Genomic DNA, 18758 nt, shown 5'->3' on the forward strand with positions numbered 1-18758 from the left:
TGCGAGAGAAACATTTAATCACCAGTGCATGGTCCTCAAGAGTTCTCGTTTTCCTCCGCAGGAAGAAGGCGATGTTCTAGATAGAAACTGCTGTATCGGCCTGGGTCTTGGAGTGAAGGAACACTGCAGAACAGATCCCCCAGCTAATTCAGCAGATGTGCAGCAGAAGCCAACGGAAATCTCTGCTGTTTTAAGGCACTGAGATTTTGGAGTTGTTTGCTATCATAGTGTAATCTATCATCTCCTAACTGATTCAATAAGTTTATCACAATTGATTGGTTTTTCTGTTTTAATAACCATAGAAATACACAGCTGTCATTCAGAGCCTCTAACAAGAAAGTGGTGTGACTCATTAAACTGATAGCACTCCCGCCAAAACCAAAGCAGCGTGATCATTTCAGTAGCAATCGTTGCAATAAACCGTTTTATTATTTGTAAGATAAATGTAATTTCTGCTAGGCTTTTTCAGCCTCTGGATATATCTTAGATGCTCATGACTACTTCAGCTCTTGTTTTTACTGAGTGTGCTTAGTTCAACTGTCACTGGCTTATGTATCCCAGGGGCCCTTCCAGTTGGGCATGCTGGAAAAAAAACATCCTCTTTGGAAGCAGATAGTACATTCTTGAACCTCTCTGAACCTCAGTTTCCTTACTTATAAAACAAGAATTACAAATACTACCCCACAGAGTTGTCATGATCATCAAATGAAATATTATAATTGCTGCTCTTCAAGAAGTATACAGCACAGGTACAGCTGGCTCTCTGAATGGGTCAGGCACCTTTCAGCTCTAAGGAAGGTGGCTATGAGTTTAGGTTTGCCCTAAATGCTCCCAGTTTCTGCTACTTGTTCTTATATCACAATTATTATTTTAAAAATAATGATGTATTTAATTTAATGTGGAGCAATTTTGTTCAGTCTTTCTACGTCTTTTGTGGCAGTGACATTTTTAAAGTGGACAGGTCAATTATTCTGTGGAATGTTCCTTAATTTGGTGTTATCTGTTTCCTCATGATTAGATTTAGATTATGCTATTTTTTTGGCAAAAATGTCACAGAAAGATGTGTGTTCTTCTCAGTGCTTTGTGTCAAAAGGCACAAGATGTGAAATTGTCCCCTTACTGGTGATGTTAATTTTGATCTCTTGGTTAGGTGGTATCTTCCAGATTTCTCTGCTATGAAGTTTACATTTTCCCCTTTGTGATTAATAAGTGACTTTGCAACAGATAACTTAAAACTATGCACATATCCTGTTACTCCTGAAACTTTCATCCAGGAGTTTTAATATCCATTAATAATTCTTGTCTAAATCTATTATTGTCATGGCTGCTGTCTTAGTTTATTTGTGTTGCTATAACAAAATACACAGAGTACATAATTGATCAAATAACAGACACTTATTTCTCACAGTTCTGGAGGCCTTGGAATTCCATGATCAAGACACCAGCAGATTCAGTGTCTGGTGAGGGCCTGGTGCCTTGGTGCTAAGTCCTCAAGAGAGGATGAACATTGTGTCCTCACGTGGTGCAATGCAGAAGGGTAAAGAGCCTAGTTAGTTGCTATCAGCCCTTTAAGTCACTTCATCCAATCCAGGAGAGCAGAGCCCTCCTGGCCTAATCACCTCCTAAAGGCCCCACCTCTTAATACTATCACATTAGTATCAAGTTTCGGCATATGAATTTTGGAGGACACATTGAGAGTATAGCAATTACCAAATGGTGATCTTCTAAATACAATATTTTTTTAGCTTTATTAGTTGGCTTTCTACTGTAAGGAAAAGCTTTCCGTTCCCGACCATTTACTTACTCAGATCCATAGGGACTCACATATGTAGTCTTAGTTTAGTCAATGGATTTTGATATTGATTTTGTTGATTTTCTTTGATGCTCAAATTGTACCACTGGCCATCTCTAGTCATTTTCTAAGTCTGTTTCAAAAACCATGTCTTTCAGAAGCCTGATTTAGTCCACTTCAGCCAGTCAGTAACTCTCATTTCTGTGCTCCTCTCAGTCTATGTACTTTCCACTCCTTATACAAGTTTTTTATTGGGTCGTACTTGTTGGTTTCTTTTCTCACATTAGATTGTGAGCTCTTCAGTATGAAGAAAGTGTCTCATTTATCTCTATATCCTTAATGCTTAGCACAGAGACTGGTGTATGGAGGAAACTCAGTTTTTCCTTATTAAAAAGCATGAATGAATGGAAGAAAGAAAAACAGTTCTTAAGTTTCTACCAACCAGTTCCAATCCCTTTTTGGGGTACTAGCTTTAACTAGCAAAAAGAAATTATCTATAACATTCATAGCAGGCCGCTGTGAGTCTTGCAATAGTGAGGCTGATTCAAGGTGGATTAAACTGTCAACATGTTTGAATTTAACATAAATGTTCCCCCCATTTCAGAAGCTGCCTGCCAACTCTGATCTCATATCCTTAGTGATTCTTTACCACTAGCTTGATATGGTGTTGTTTTCTCTCCTGGTTCCTCACTCATTAGGAACTGCTCTCCCCAAAGATGAAAAGAAGAGATGTAACAACCTTTCCATCACACGTGGTGAACCTAGAGGAGAGGATCTGCATCCCTGATCAGTCGGCCCAGGTTTGGTTTCCCTTCTGTGCAGCTCAGATGAGTGACTCTGGGTGAGTTGCCTAACCTGATTTGGCCTTTGCTTCCTTCACTCCAAAATAAGGATCACAGCACCTGTGACCCCAACTGAGGTAACCCGAGTGAAAGCAAAATCACTTTGGAACTGAGAAACTGCTGTCTGGAATCTCTGCACCTTGGCACGTGGCAATCCATTTCCCTGAGATGCCCTTCCTTGCCTCTGTTGTCTCTTTCTTGGCAAATCACTTCTGATATCTCGGGGTTCTGCCTATGTGTCATCTCCTTGAGTGACATAGTGTACTCCAGATCTCTGTTTTGTCTGTACACACATAAGAGGTCTCCTGGGTTATATACTTTGTGTTCACAGCCTAAGCCCTGAACGACACCCGAATGTTTCTCCTCAAGGTCATGACAGCGTTATGTATTTATTTCTTTGTATAATAATGATCCCCAGTTAAACTTTTATCTTTCTGACCATGAAATTATCTTTTGTCTCCCTCAAGTTCCCCCTCGAAGGACAAGGTGTACTCCAAATTCTCATCCTTGGGAATATCCTCTATGGGAGGCACTCATGCCTGCTCATCCCAACCCAATATACTTCCCCTAGGTTTGGGAAGAAGAAAACTGTTTTAGGTGGCAAGATGGACTGCAGAGGCCAGCAAATATGTATTAAAAGAGTAGACAATATTTTTATCAGGAATTTTTAAAAGGAGCCAGATAGGTCACATTAAAACTTTCCTTTGGCAGCTCATTCCCAATAAAGAAGTAGTCAGACTCCACCTGGTTTATCAGCTTTCACAACCAACTCTATTTTCTTTCTCTCATCCCTGTCTTTCCTTCAAGTGCAGTCTAGGGTGCAGCTACTTTAATCTTACTGTTCTTCAAACATGACTTCTTCCTTGTTTCTATGTCTTGTCTCAAGATACTTCTTCTGCTAGCATATCCTGTCCTGTCCCTCAATGTTACCTGGAAAATTCTTGCCTTGCTCAAAAATCATCTTTCCTATGAATCATCCCAAATCATCCCCAAAGCAGTAGGTCACTCACTTCTTTGAACATTCCTCAATAACAGCACAGATCAAGGGCCTGTGCTACCTTCTGATCTGGAGCTGGGAATATTGCCTGATGTAAAATGAATACTCTGTAATATTTCTGAAAAGGTGGAAGTGAAATAATGTGGGAGGGAGCTTATAGTCATTGTTTATGTATACATTCCAGGCATAGGGTTAGAAGCTTTGAACATATTGTATCTTAATTTTTACAACAACAATTTTTAGTAAATTTTCTTATTTTCAAAGGACACTGGGGATCAGAGAGTGAAGAACTTGCCTATGGTCACACACCTGGTAAGCAGACATGATATACAAACCGTGCTCTCTCCAATACACATACTATCATTTCTATATTTAGAAAATATGTCATAAATAGGATGTAAATGCTAACTTTTCCTATTTAATTGCCTGTTTCACTAGATTACATAAGAGGATACAAATGTTATAGTCTTGGTTTTGTTGCTTATTTATCTGTATGACCTTGAATACATTTTAAAGGAATTAACTCAACTATCATCTCCTTTAAAAAGTGTTTCTTGAATCCCTAGGCTGGATAAAATGTCTTTCCTTTGTTTTCCTGCCATGGCCTGTGCATATCACTGGTGTTAATTCAAATAATCATCCCTTATTTGTCAATCTTTCCTACTAGACTGTTTTTTCCTTAAGAGCTGGACTGTGTCTTAATTTATCTTTTCTTTCTTTAAGCCTCACTCAAGAACTGGCACATAGTAAATACCTACTTAGTGTTTATTGGGTTAATAAATATATGAAAGAATAAAATTCCTTACCCTATTTAGGCCCCACCTTAACAATATGAAAAATAAAAGGTTGGACTAAGTCAGAGACACCACGAATATGCTACATGTGCCACACTGATCCTTTGCTGTGTCCTTGGCAGACATTGCAAATAGATTACTTCTTTCTATTCTGGACATAATTGTAAAATCTTTCTCACTTTAGGGTGCACCTCCTACGAGTGAACTTTATTGCCATACTTAATTAGATGTCCTTTCTGGCCCTTGACAGTTTCAGATGCTCAGAGTCTGGTCCTTCTCAGTCAGAAGGAAGTATGTGTAAGATGCTCACCAAAGGTTGAGTCTAGCAGATGATGAATGATATTCCTGCCTCTATGTCACCTCCTGAATTTTCATCACTGCATTCCTGATTTGACAAGTGATTTAACATCCCAGGCTGGGGAAGGACCGATGGATGAATTGGTCCTCTGTGCATGGCTGTTGGGCAGGAAATTAATAAGAATACTAGCTGACATGATCTATAGTACTGTAAGCTCATTACGCCTGATTAGCTTCCAGCCTTTCACTCCCTCTGACAGCTACAGGGCCTCAGGGTTTCCAATGGCAACTATTTCCCTTTCTCTAATTGATTGCTAGGTCTCCGGCCATGAAACCAAACCCTCCCACAGACTTGTCAGAGTGGGGAACCTTTCTGCATCATACTACCTTCTCCCTTTTGGCGGTGGGAAGGTGAGCTCCTGGATCGTCTAAGTGATGTTGACAGTAAAGCCCTTTGAACTCAGGAAACAAAATTTGAAGGGGTCAATTCAGTCTAGTTGATCAAGTTCTTATCAAACTACTTACCATGTGCTGAGGTCTGTGTTCAGTAAGGAAATGGCAAAAGAAGTAGATCGTATGACAATAAAATAGGAGAGAAGCTTTAAAATATATTTTAACAAACATTTATGATGTACAATAGCAACAAACACTGTGGCCTATATTCAATTGAATCCAAATTGAATTGATATGTGTGTGTGTATATATATATGTATATATACACATATATATATTTACACATATATATGTGTGTGTGTACAAAGTGAATATATACACACAGGCACACCTTGTTTTTTTGCACTTCATTTAATTGCACTTCACAGATACTGCATATTTTACAAATTGAAGGTTTGTGGCAACCCTGCATTGAGCAAGTCTGTTGGTACCATTTTCCCAACAGCATGTGCTTGCTTCATGTCTCTGTCACATTTTGGTAATTCTTATAATATTTCAAACTCTTTTATTATTATATGAGTTATAGTGAGCTGTGATCAGTGATCTTTGATGTTACTATTGTAATTGTTTGGGGTGCCAGGAAACAAACTTAATTGATAAATGTGTATTTTCTGACTGCTCCACAAACTGCTGGTCCCTCTGTTTTCTTCCTTCTCTCTTCAGGCCCCCATACTCCCTGAGACACAAAAACATTGATATTAGACCAGTTAATAACTCTACAATGGCCTCTAAGTGTTCAAGTGAAAGGAAGAGTCACACATCTCTCACTGTAAATCAAAAACTAGAAATGATTAGGCTTAATGAGGAAGCCACGTTGAAAGCTGAGAAAGGCTGAAAGTAGGCTTCTTGTGCCAAATAGTTAGTCAAGTTGTGAATGCAAAGAAAACAGGCTTGAAGGAAATTTAAAGTGCTACTTCAGTGAACACATGAATAATAAGAAAGTGAATCAGCCTATTGCTAATAGAAAGGAAGTTTCAGTGGTCTAGATAGAAGATCAAATCAGCCATAACATTCCCTTAAGTCAAACCCGAATCCAGAGAAAGGCTCTAACTTTCTTTAATTCTATGAAGGCTGAGAGAGATGAGGAAGCTGCAGAAGGAAAGCTTGAAGCTAGCAGAGATTGGTCCATGAGGTTTAAGGAAAGAAACCCTTTCCATAACATAAAAGTAGAAGGTGAAGCAGCAAGTACTTTTGTAGAAGCTGCAGCAAGTTATTCAGAAGATTTAGCTACGAACATTGATGATGGCTACATTAAACAACAGATCTTCAACGTAGATGAAACAGCCTTCTATTGGAAGAAGATGCCATATAGGACTATCATAGCTAGAGAGGAGAAGTCAATCCCTGGCTTCAAAGCTTCAAAGGGCAGGGTGACTCTCTTGTTAAGGGCTAATGCAGCTGGTGACTTTAAATTGAAGCCAATGCTCACTAATCATTCAGAAAATTATAGGGCACTTCAAAATTATGCTAAATCTACTCTGTGCCCTATAAAGGAACAACAAATGCCTAAATGACAGTACATCTTTTAAGCATGGTTCACTGAACATTTTAAGCCCACTGTTCAGACCTACTGCTCAGATAAAAAGATTCCTTTTAAAAGATTACTGTTCATTGACAATACACATGGTCACTCAAGAACTCTGATAAAAATGTACAAGGAGGGCTCTGTTCTGTTCCATTGGTCTATATCTCTGTTTTGGTACCAGTACCATGCTGTTTTGGTTACTGTAGCCTTGTAGTAGAGTTTGAAGTCAGGTACTGTGATGCCTCTAGCTTTGTTCTTTTGGCTTAGGATTGTCTTGGCAATGCGGGCTCTTTTTTGGTTCCATATGAATGTTAAAGTAGTTTTTTCCAATTCTGGGAAGAAAGTCATTGGTAGCTTGATAGGGATGGCACTGAATCTATAAATTACCTTGGGCAGTATGGCCATTTTCACGATATTGATTCTTCTTATCCATGAGCATGGAATGTTCTTCCATTTGTTTGTGTCCTCTTTTATTTCATTGAGCAGTGGTTTGTAGTTCTCCTTGAAGAGGTCCTTCACATCCCCTGTAAGTTGGATTCCTAGGTATTTTATTCTCTTTGAAGCAATTGTGAATGTGAGTTCACTCATGATTTGGCTCTCTGTTTGTCTGTTATTGGTGTATAAGAATGCTTGTGACTTTTGCACATTGATTTTGTATCCTGAGACTTTGCTGAAGTTGCTTATCAGCTTAAGGAGATTTTGGGCTGAGATGATGGAGTTTTCTAGATATACAATCATGTTATCTGCAAACAGGGACAATTTGACTTCCTCTTTTCCTAATTGAATACCCTTTATTTCTTTCTCCTGCCTGATTGCCCTGGCCAGAACTTCCAACACTATGTTCAATAGGAGTGGTGAGAGAGGGCATCCCTGTCTTATGCCAGTTTTCAAAGGGACTACAGAACAGAGCCCTCAGAAATAATACCACACATCTACAACCATCTGATCTTTGACAAACCTGACAAAAACAAGAAATGGGGAAAGGATTCCCTATTTAACAAATGGTGCTGGGAAAACTGTCTAGCCATATGCAGAAAGCTGAAACTGGATCCCTTCCTTACATCCTTACATCTTATACAAAAATTAATTCAAGATGGATTAAAGACTTAAATTTTAGACCTAAAACCATAAAAACCCTAGAAGAAAACCTAGGCAATACCATTCAGGACATAGGCGTGGACAAGGACTTCATGTCTAAAACACCAAAAGCAATGGCAGCAAAAGCCAAAATTGACAAATGGGATCTAATTAAACTAAAGAGCTTCTGCACAACAAAAGAAACTACCATCAGAGTGAACAGGCAAGCTACAGAATGGGAGAAAATATCTGCAATCTACTTATCTGACAAAGGGCTAATATCCAGAATCTACAAAGAACTCAAACAAATTTACAAGAAAAAAACAACCCCATCAACAAGTGGGCAAAGGATATGAACAGACACTTCTCAAAAGAAGACATTTATGCAGCCAACAGACACGTGAATAAAATGCTCATGATCACTGGCCATCAGAGAAATGCAAGTCAAAGCCACAGTGAGATACCATCTCACACCAGTTAGAATGGCCATCATTAAAAAGTCAGGAAACAACAGGTGCTGGAGAGGATGTGGAGAAATAGAAACACGTTTACACTGTTGGTGGGACTGTAAACTAGTTCAACCATTGTGGAAGACAGTGTGGCAATTCCTCCGGGATCTAGAACTAGAAATACCATTTGACCCAGCCATCCCATTACTGGGTATATACCCAAAGGACTATAAATCATGCTGCTATAAAGACACATGCACATGTATGTTTATTGCGGCACTACTCACAATAGCAAAGACTTGGAACCAACCCAAATGTCCAACAATTATAGACTGGATTAAGAAAATGTGGCACATATACACCATGGAATACTATGCAGCCATAAAAACGGATGAGTTCATGTCCTTTGTAGGGACATGGATGAAGCTGGAAACCATCACTCTCAGCAAACTATCACAAGGACAGAAAACCAAACACCACATGTTCTCACTCATAGGTGGGAATTGAACAATGAGAACACTTCGACACAGGAAAGGGAACATCACACACTGGGGCCTGTTGTGGGGTGGGGGGAGAGGGGAGGGATAGCATCAGGAGATATACCTAATGTAAATGACTAGTTAATGGGTGCAGCATACCAACATGGCATATGTATACATATGTATCAAACCTGCACATTGTGCACATGTACCCTAGAACTTAAAGTATGATAAAAATTTATATAGATATATAAATGTACATGGAGATTAAAGTTGTTTTCATGCCTGCTAACACAACATCCATTCTGAAGTCCAAGGATCAAGGAGTAATTTTGACTGTCAAGTCTTATTATTTAATAAATACATTTCATAAGGTGATAGCTTCCGTAGATAGTGATTCCTCTGTTGGATCTGGGAAAAGTCCATTGAAAACCTTCTGGGAAGGATTTGTCATTCTAGATTCCATTAAGAACATTCATGATTCATGAGAGAAAGTCAAAATATCATCATTAACAGGAGTTTTAAAGAAATTCACTCCAATCCTCATGCATGACTTTGAGGGGTTCAAGACTTCCATGAAGAAATTAACTGCAGACATAGTGAAAATGGAAAGATCACAAGAATTAGAAGTGAGGCCTGAAGATGTAACTGAATTACTGTAATCTCATGGTAAAACTTGAATGGAGAAGGAGTTGCTTCTTATGGATGGGCAAAGAAAGTGTTTTCTTAAGATGGAATTTACTCCTGGTGAAGATGCTGTGAACGTTGAAATGACAACAAATGATTTAGAATATTACATAAACTTAGTTAAGAGTTTGAGAAGGTTGACTTCAATTTTGAAGGAAGGTCTAGTGTGGGTAAAATGCTGTCAAACAGCATTTCATGCTACAGAGAAATCTTTTGCAGCAGCAAACTTCATTGTTGCCTTATTTTAAGAGGTTGCCACAGCCACCCCAACCATCATCAACTACCACCTTGATCAGTCAGAAGCCATCAACATCAAGACAAGATTCTCCATCAGCAAAATGATTATGACTCACTGAAGGCTCAGATGATGGTTAGCAGTTTTTGGAAATAAAGTATTTTTAAAGTAAGATATGTACATTGTTGTTTTACACATGATATTATTGTACACTTAATCGACCATGATACAGTATAAACCTAACTCTTATCTGCACTAGGAAACCCAAAAATCCATGTGATTCCCCATTTTATTGAAGTATTTACTTCAATATTAAATCTACAATATATCTGAAGTATGCTTATATATACTCTCAAAGCATCTACCGTGCCTACTATATCCTCAAAATCAGGCTAAACTCCCTCTGGAGTCTCCCCTCATCACCCTGGACACCATATTCTTGCTCTTTCAAAACATACACTTTTTTTTTTTTTTTTTTTTGCTTATTTGTTTCAGCTTTTGCTTTTCACACAGCCATAGATTATCCTATAATTGTCACTCTGATGAAGCTACATAGGCTGAGATTTTAATTTCAATGGAGATGGGAAAGCAAATAAACAGTAAATAAATCTAACTTAAATAAATATTACTGGAAGTTTTTATATGATTGCTCTTATGAAATGGGTTTAAATAAATCCATGTTTGATGATTCCTCTCCTATAGGCAGCCAAATGGAGACTTTTGCTAATATCTTGGTATAGCAGAAAGGGAATGGGTTTTAGCTTCAGGGCCAAACTCAAAAGTTGCTGTTTCAAAGAAGTTTTTCTTGACCCCCTCAGAAGGTCATATTCTCAATTATATTGATTGAAATTGTGGCGCTGAAAGTACTCCATAATTTGTAAAGCGCTATGCAAATGCTAGTAATTATTATCTAGTTTAAGACATAATCAGAAGGACATACCATAGTAAGATATGCTTTTATTTTTAGCTGTTTGAAGTAGATCTAGTTTTATTTTAGCCTAAGAAAAGGGTGAATTTTTATTCTTCTTCCCACTATTCATGACCAACCACAGGAGATCTCATTAGTGACTCAGTTGGTACTTACCACACTCCCAACTTGGCCCAAGAAGTGGTGGAGTCTGAAGATACACATGGCCTTAAAATGATTTAGAAATGAACTTCATGGCATTTAAAAAATAATAACCAAGCAGACAAACGCAGCCTCCTCAAACCATCTCTAATAACCCCACAAGAAAGAAGGAAAGAAGCCATCTCTATTAACATAAAAGTGCAAGGTGAAACAGCAAGTTCTGATGTAGAAGCTGCAGCAAATTAAAGAAAACAATATTTGAAATACTGCTCTGGGAAGATTTTGTGAATCTTAGTCCTCCAGTTAGAAAAGAGGTAGAGGTCCATGCTCTTCTGCACTTCTTGATCTCTTGTCATAAGTAAGACATTCTGGCACAAATTTTATTCAATTTTTAAGAGATTTTCCTAAGTACTTTAAGGTGCTGATTTTTCCTCTATTTCTTCCTCAGGGATCACGGAAGGTGACGTGGTTTGCTTGCCATATAAATTCAAACAATTTGTCTTTAAAGCTTCTTGTCTTTAAAGCTGCTTCCTCTATATAAAATGAAGATCGAAATCTTTATTTGACCATGTCTACCTGCTAAATGTTTGTGGCACTGAAGGAGCAAAGAAAGGGAAGATCTCCTAAACTCCAGAGAAATACAAGGAATCTTTATAATCAGGGGTCTTTGAAAGGAAGGAAGGTGCATGCTGTCTTAACAGATCAGCACCAAAGTTTTCAAAATCAAGTTGACACTTACAAATTAATAGCCCCATCTTGACACGCTCACTGGACAAGAACAAGTAGACACTGAAGCACTGGCTGACCCACTTGCCCCTGTCCTGTCCCACTTACTCAGAGTACATCTTTGTGGTTTTGGACAGCTCACATTGAGAAGTGGTCAGCTTTAATTTTCTTTCTCTTGTTTCTCACACAGCCAAAGACCAGCCTAAGATATAGAAGCTGAAATTTCAATTTCAATAGCACTACTGAGAATGAATTAATATTGAATAAGTCTGATTTAAAAAAATATTTCTGGCAGTTTTTATGATGATAATTCTTATGAATATGCGGCTGTAAACAAATTCACCTTTGTTGATTGTTCTCTTTCCTATAGACAGCCAAGCAGAGAGTTTTGCTCATATCTTGGCATAGGAGAAAAGGGGACAGGTTTCAGTTTCAGACAGTTCTGGATTCCAATCTTAATCAAATTACTAATTTTGTACATATGTAGCATTAAAAAAGATTTTTTTTGTTAAACATTTTCAGTTGTATTTTCATATTTCATAAATCTTATTGCCTGTGATCCTTCTTACTCTTTGAAGCAATGAATTTCAGTGCTTGGGGAAAAGCACAACACCTTCCTACAAGAACAGAGCTATTGTTCGTTTTGACTCTAAAATTAGATATTTGTTTGAATCTATAAGTTAAGGGCTTAAAGCTGAGCAAAATAATATATTAATTAGGATTTGCATTTGGTTGTATGTAATGGAAACCTGGCTACTACATCTTAATAGCGTTTGTTTTTCTCACCTAACGAAGGCAGAGGCAGGTAGTCCAGAGCTACTGTGGTGGAACTCGTTGCTATTGGGACCCTGTGGTGGTCAATTATGTGTGTCACACTGGCTAGGCAAGAGTGGCTAGTTATTCCATCAAACACTAATCCAGGTTGCTGTGAAGGTATTTTGTAGATATGATTGAATTCATTTTACTTTAAGGAAGGAAATTATCCTAGATAAACTGGGTGGGATTGTTTTAAGCCATCTAAAGGTCTTAAGAGCAGAACTGATGCTTTGCTGAAGAAGCCTCATTCCACTTATGGACTACAGTTTTATCCTGTGCCCCTGAGTTCCAGCCTGCCCTTCCTGATGGCCTGCCCTACAGATTTCAGACTTGTCTAGACAGCCCCCACAATTGTATAAGCCAGTCTCTTGCAATAAATCTGCCTGTCTGTCTATCTGTCTGTCTATCTATCATCTATCTATCTGTCATCTATCTATCTATCTATCTATCTATCTATCTATCTATCTATCCATCAGTCGTCTCCCACTGGTTTTGCTTATGGTGGGACCATGATTGATACAGACCTAGATTCCTTTTAGCTTTCCCTGTCACTATCCTTAGTGCTTGCAAGTGGTTACCACAACACTAGGCATTGTGCCTATATTCTTGGCAGAAGTAAGGGGAAAGGAAAAGGGCATAAACCAAAAAATGAGCACCAACCAAGTCTGTGTCTTTCTAAAAAGGAAAACCCTATTCGGCAACTTCCACTCATATCTCCTTGGCAAGGACTGGGTCACACGAGCAGCTTTAGTAACCTGTGAGTCAGGGAGAAGCAGAACACTGAAATGGGCACATTGTGGCTCTAAATAAAATGGGGATCTATAGTAAGGAAAATGGGGGTATTGGTTCAGCAACCACAGAGATTTTCTAAGTTCCTGTATCATATTAAGAAACAAACCTGAACAACTTGGATCACTGAGTTTCTTCTATAATTGTAAAATGATTACTCCTTCCACCTGTGGCAGCTGGGTCTGGAAGCTTACTGCCTTGAGGGAGAAGCGTGTATGTGTAGGAAGTAAGAACCCTGAAACTTCATCTCTTCTGGCTCCAGAGTTTCTGGGAAGCAGACCTGAGAAGGAGATAGGAGAGGCAAATGGAGTGTGCCCTGACTTCCCTCTGTGCCTCAGCCCAGCATGGGGAGGGCTGGTAGGTGTTAGGTGAGTGATGTTGGGGAAGGAGTTATTCTTCTTGGCTTTCTATTTGGCACTCTGAAAAAAGGTGCAAAGCAAACTCAGACGAGTAGAGAGGCAGAGGGAGAAACAGAATTTGGCTTTTCAAAGCCACTTCTATTTTCTCTGATGAGGTGCCCCAAATTTCCCACATGACTCTAAGGAGGCATGGAAAGTCATTGAGTTGAGAAGCAGTAAGCTTTCCATAGGACCCTCCAGCAAGGGGTGAGAGCCAGGTAGGGGATAGAGACCAGGGCAGAGACTGGAGGTGACGTATCTGTGGCACTCGAGATGTCAGAGAGAAGACTGAATTAGTAAGCATCCCAGGCCCTCATAAAGCTGAGAGGGTGGGGGAAATGAGAGGGTAGGGGAAAGAAGGAGAGATACCAGAGAGAGAGAAGAGGAGAGAGAGACCTGAGTTGCCCAGTTGCAGCCCTAGCAGCAGGGGACAGGGCAATGCCCAGGAATACGGGCAGTTGCCAATAACAATGGCAATGGCCAGCCCAAATAGCAGCTCTGAATGGCCCCTCCACAGAAGAAGGCACTAGTGACCTGAGGGCCTGCCTTTCTACTCTGCTGCCTTTGGCCTGCCTCTCAAACACCAATATACAGAAGATAAAGAGAAGAGGGCCAAAATATGAGAGACTCAGTACATTTTACCTAACAAGAGCCAAACAATAACCCAAAAGGACTTTAAATTATTGCGTAGAATATAAGTATAGCTGACTGGATTATAGTCTTTGTCCTATAACTACTACCCTAAGTAACTACTGAGTAAATAGAGACTAATTAATAGTTAAACTCATGAGAGTTAAAGAGAAAATGAGCTGTATTTCTTTGCACATCTGAATCAGAGTGTGATTTTGCAACTCCCCTATGTGTAAAATGAAGACAATACTTTTTGTGAGAGGTGGTTGGGAAAATAAAAATGAAATCTTGTTCCTTCTGTAAAGAGCAGGTAAGAGTGATATGCTTAATATGTTAGCTTAATTTCAATCACCTGTGCCCACTGCCCGCTGGTGAGTAGGCTCTATGTAAAGCAAGGCTTCCTGTATCCTTGGGGTGGTGAGAGAAGGAAGGCATTCAGGAGCACATCTCATCATGAGCAGATTATTACATTTTCTACCTCAAATCCTCTCCACTCCAATCACCCATATTGTTATATTACTTCCTCTCTTTTCTGTCATCGTATCACAATATTGTTTGTGTATTTTTATATGTTTATTGTACATCTCTAGAAGGGGAAGGGCCGTATCTGACTTCTTTGAAACTCAGGTACGTGGTAGCCATGTAATAATTAATTGGTTAATGATGTCATTACTTCCCTGGGGCCCTAGAAACCCCATTTTTGCACATCCAATGTGGCCAATCCATATGTAGGTACATTTTTGATCCAAGAGGAAAATAGTTTATAGAATATACTTCTTTCTGTGATCACTGTCCGTTAATGCCTTTGCTAATTTCATTTTACTTTTCAAACTCAATGGATTATTAGCATTTTAATAAACATCAAATTTAAAATATTTGTGAATCAGGACTCAAATATATGATCTCTTTAGTCTTTTTAGTAAAATACCAGTATTTTCTTATAAAACAAAACCATAAAATACCATGTCCAATAATTCTATATCCTAACCTTTCATTATGTTTTCCAAGCCTTTTCTTCACTCTTAGTGTTGTTGGAGAGTTCCAGGGAGGAGTGAAGCTTCTCTCACTTATGACCCATTGTATTTTGTGGGAAATAAATTCTAGGATGGTTTTTCAAAGTATTTCTTCCAAAAAACACGTGTGCTGTGGTCTGAATGTTGGTGCCTTCCCCAAATTTATATGTTGAGACCTAGTACCCAATGTGATAGTATTGAGGAGTGGAGCCCTTTGTGAGTGATTAAATTATGAGGGCCCCAGCCTCATGAATGGTATTAATGCCTTTATAAAAGAGGCTGAAGGTAGCTTCCTTGACCATTCCACTATGTGAGAACACATAAAAAGTGCCATCTATGAAGAACAGGCCCTCATAAGACACCAAAGATGCTGGCACGTTGGTCTTAAACTCCCCAGCCTCCAAGGCTGGAAGCAATAAATTTATATTTATAAATTATGCTGCTTAAGGTATTTTGTTATAGTAGCCTAAAAGAACTAAGGAAGAAATTCATATGAAGAAGCATGGTACTTTTGTAAGAAATACCTAAAAATGCGGAAGTGGCTTTATAACTGGGTAATGGGTAGAGGCTGGAAGAATTTGAAGGACCATGCTAGAAAAAGTATCTATTTTTAAGGGGAATTTTGGCTAGTGCTCAAAAGAAGAAGAGCGCTTCAGAGAAAGCCTTAACCTTCTAAGAGATTACCTAAGTGTTTATGATCAGAATGTTGGGAGAAATATAGATGGTAAAGGCCATTCAGTGAGGTCTGAGACAGAAATGAGGAACAAGATATTGGAAACTGGTGGAAAGGCAATTCTTGTTATAAAACGGCAAAGAGCTTGGCTGAATTGCATTTACGTCCTAGTGCTTTGCAGCAGGTCAGAACACTTGAGCAATATAACAGGATATTTGGCAGAAGGAATATCTAAGTAAAATTCTGAGGACACTGCATGTCTTCTCTTGACTATTTATAGCAAAACATGAGAAGAGAGAAATGAATTAAAGAAGGAATTTATAGTCAAAAGGGAAGCAGAACTTAAAGGCTTGAAAAATTCTTAGCCTGGCCATGTTGTAAAGAATACAAAAGTATGCTCGGGAAAGAATGTCAAGGATGTGCCCAAGTGCCCATCTGATAAGAAAATTATTGTGGATGGATGGAAGCCTGGTGCAATTTATCAAGACAATGGAAGAATGACCCCCGAGGCATTTTGAAGATTTTTAGCACTGTCCTGTCTATCACATGCCCAGAATGCTAAGGCCTTAAGAACAGAATGATTTCAAGGATCCACTCTCCACATTTCAGTGCAGTGCTTCTTGACCACCCCAGCCGTCACTCAAGTGGGCCCCGGTGCAGATCAGGTTGCCCCTCCAAAAGGCACAAATGGTAAACCTTAGCAGTGTCCATACAGAGCCATTTTCACCATGGTGCAGAATGCATGAGCTGTGGGAGTGTGGCTACATCCACCTAGATTTCGAAGGATGCCCCCAGAACCTTGAGGCCCAGGCAAAGAACTGCCACAGTGGTAGAGCTGCTCCAGAGGGCCCCACTAGGGCAATGCCCAGTGAAGCCATGGGAGCAGGTCCGCCTCCAAGACCCTGGACTGAGAAAGCCACCAGCATTCAATTTCAGCCTGGAAGAGCTATAGGCATGAGACTCCAACCTGTGACAGTTGCAGCAGGGGTTAATGTCATGGGCTGGAGGCCCCCTAGGGCCTTGGAAGGCCAACGTCCCACTCCACTGTGTCCAGAGGTGAGGCTTTGAATCAAAGAACTTTATTCAGGCCAACTTCAGTGGTTCATGCCTGCAATTCCAGCACATTGGGAGGCCAAGTTGGGAGGATTACTTGAGCCCAGGAGTTAGAGACAGCAGTCAGCTATGACCGTGCCACTGCACTCCAGCCTGGGCATCAGAGTAAGACCTTGACTCCTAAAAAAGAAGAAGTTTATTCTAGAGCCTTAAGATTTAATGTTTGCCTGATTGGGTTTTGGATTTGGTAGGGACCTATTACTTGTTTCTTCTTTCCTATTTCTCCCTTTGAAGGGGGAGTAACTATTCAATGCCTGACCACCATTCTGTTTTAGAAACACATAACATGTTTAATTTCACAGGCTCACAACTGGAGAGCAATTTTCTTCAGGATGAATCATACCTTGAGTGTCATCTATATTTGATTTAGATGATATTTAGATAAGACTCTGGATTTAGGACTTTGGAGTTGGTGCTGGAAAAACACCAACTATTGTTTGGGGCTCTTAAGATGGAATGAATGTATTTCATGTATGAGAAAGACATGGATATTGGGGGCCCAGGGTGGAATGGTATGGTCTGAACGTTTGTGTCCCCCCCAGAATTCATATGTTAGAACTTAATACCCAGTTAGAACTTAATACCACATAAGAAGTGGAGCCCTTGGGAAGTAATTAAGTAATGAGGGCTCCATCCTCATGAATGAGATCATTGTCCTTATAAAAGAGGCTTAAGCAAACTTCCTTGCCCCCTTTCACCATGTGAAGGCACAGCAAGGAGGAGGCAGAGAGCAAGCCCTCAGCAGACATCAAATCTACTGGCACCTTGATCTTGGGCTTCCCAGCCTCCAGAACTATGAACAACAAATTCCTAATGTTTGTAAATTACTCAGTCTAAGGTATTTTGTTATAGTAGTGCAAACAGACTAAGACGATGTGTGTGTGTATGCATGTGTGTGCTTTATATACAGACACACACACACATATTTGCATGTGTGTTTTATCTACATAAAATTGGCACGTATATTTACCAGGCACACACATATGTATGTATTTGTGGTATATGAATCATAGAGTCATAAAGGCAGAACCAGAGGGTCCTCAACACTATCAGTCCAATTCCCTTGTTTTAGAGTTGTAGAAACTAAAGCCCAGTGAGGTCAAGTGACTTTTTGGAGATCAGACGTTCTGTGAATGCCAGAGGGGGCTTCTCATGCAGAGATCCTGACTTTGGTTGAGAGCCCTTTGTAGGACCCAGGCTGCCTTCAGTCAATGTGTCTCCCATCTGGCTGGGAATTGGGTCCACATGACCAGCCTAGACACGCACCACTCCATTTAAAGACCATGATGAGAAGGCTCAATTTATTGAACCCTATCAGTGACAGAGCTCATTTGACACCTTGTCCAACCACAGAAGACTTTTCACCATACTCTCCTCTAAGCCTCATTGTTATTACATCAGGAAATTGGAAAAGATCTTGTGCCAAAAATGCTATGCTGAAATTATAAAGCCAGATAGAGCCACTGATGGAGGGTGTCAGTGGGAGACAGGGAGCCGCACGGAGAAAAGGGGCTAGAGAGAGGAGAATAGGCATAGTGATGGAGAAATGAGAAGAGAGATGATGAAAGAGCCCATGAGAGACTAGAAACGGGAGCAGAGAGAGGCAGTGAAACAAGGACGAGACACAGAGACAGAGGAGAAAAGAGGAGGGAGCAAGAAAAAACAGAGGAAAGGTGAAGGCAGAGATGCCTTCAGGATGTCCAAAAGTCAGAAGATGCAAAATAAGATGATTTTTAAACAGCATACTAGTTAAATTTTCAAGTAACATGTTCAATCTATTTTTCTTTAACCTCAGATACCTTTTCAGATGAAATAACTCCATATTTAAAACATTAGGCCAACTGTTAATCTAAAAAGCTCAAATAAACACACTATTTCCTTTGTATTTTCAGGATTTTTGTAGT

At 39.6% G+C, this 18758-nt stretch overlaps 1 pseudogene; it reads left to right on the forward strand.

The window, feature by feature from the left end:
- The first annotated feature begins 5896 nt into the window (after nucleotides 1-5896).
- LOC129458266 (tigger transposable element-derived protein 1-like) lies at nucleotides 5897-10049 on the forward strand (annotated as a pseudogene).
- The last annotated feature ends 8709 nt before the right edge of the window (nucleotides 10050-18758 follow it).

The sequence above is a fragment of the Symphalangus syndactylus genome, chromosome 19 (genome assembly GCF_028878055.3).
Source record: "Symphalangus syndactylus isolate Jambi chromosome 19, NHGRI_mSymSyn1-v2.1_pri, whole genome shotgun sequence".
Lineage (NCBI taxonomy): Eukaryota > Metazoa > Chordata > Mammalia > Primates > Hylobatidae > Symphalangus > Symphalangus syndactylus.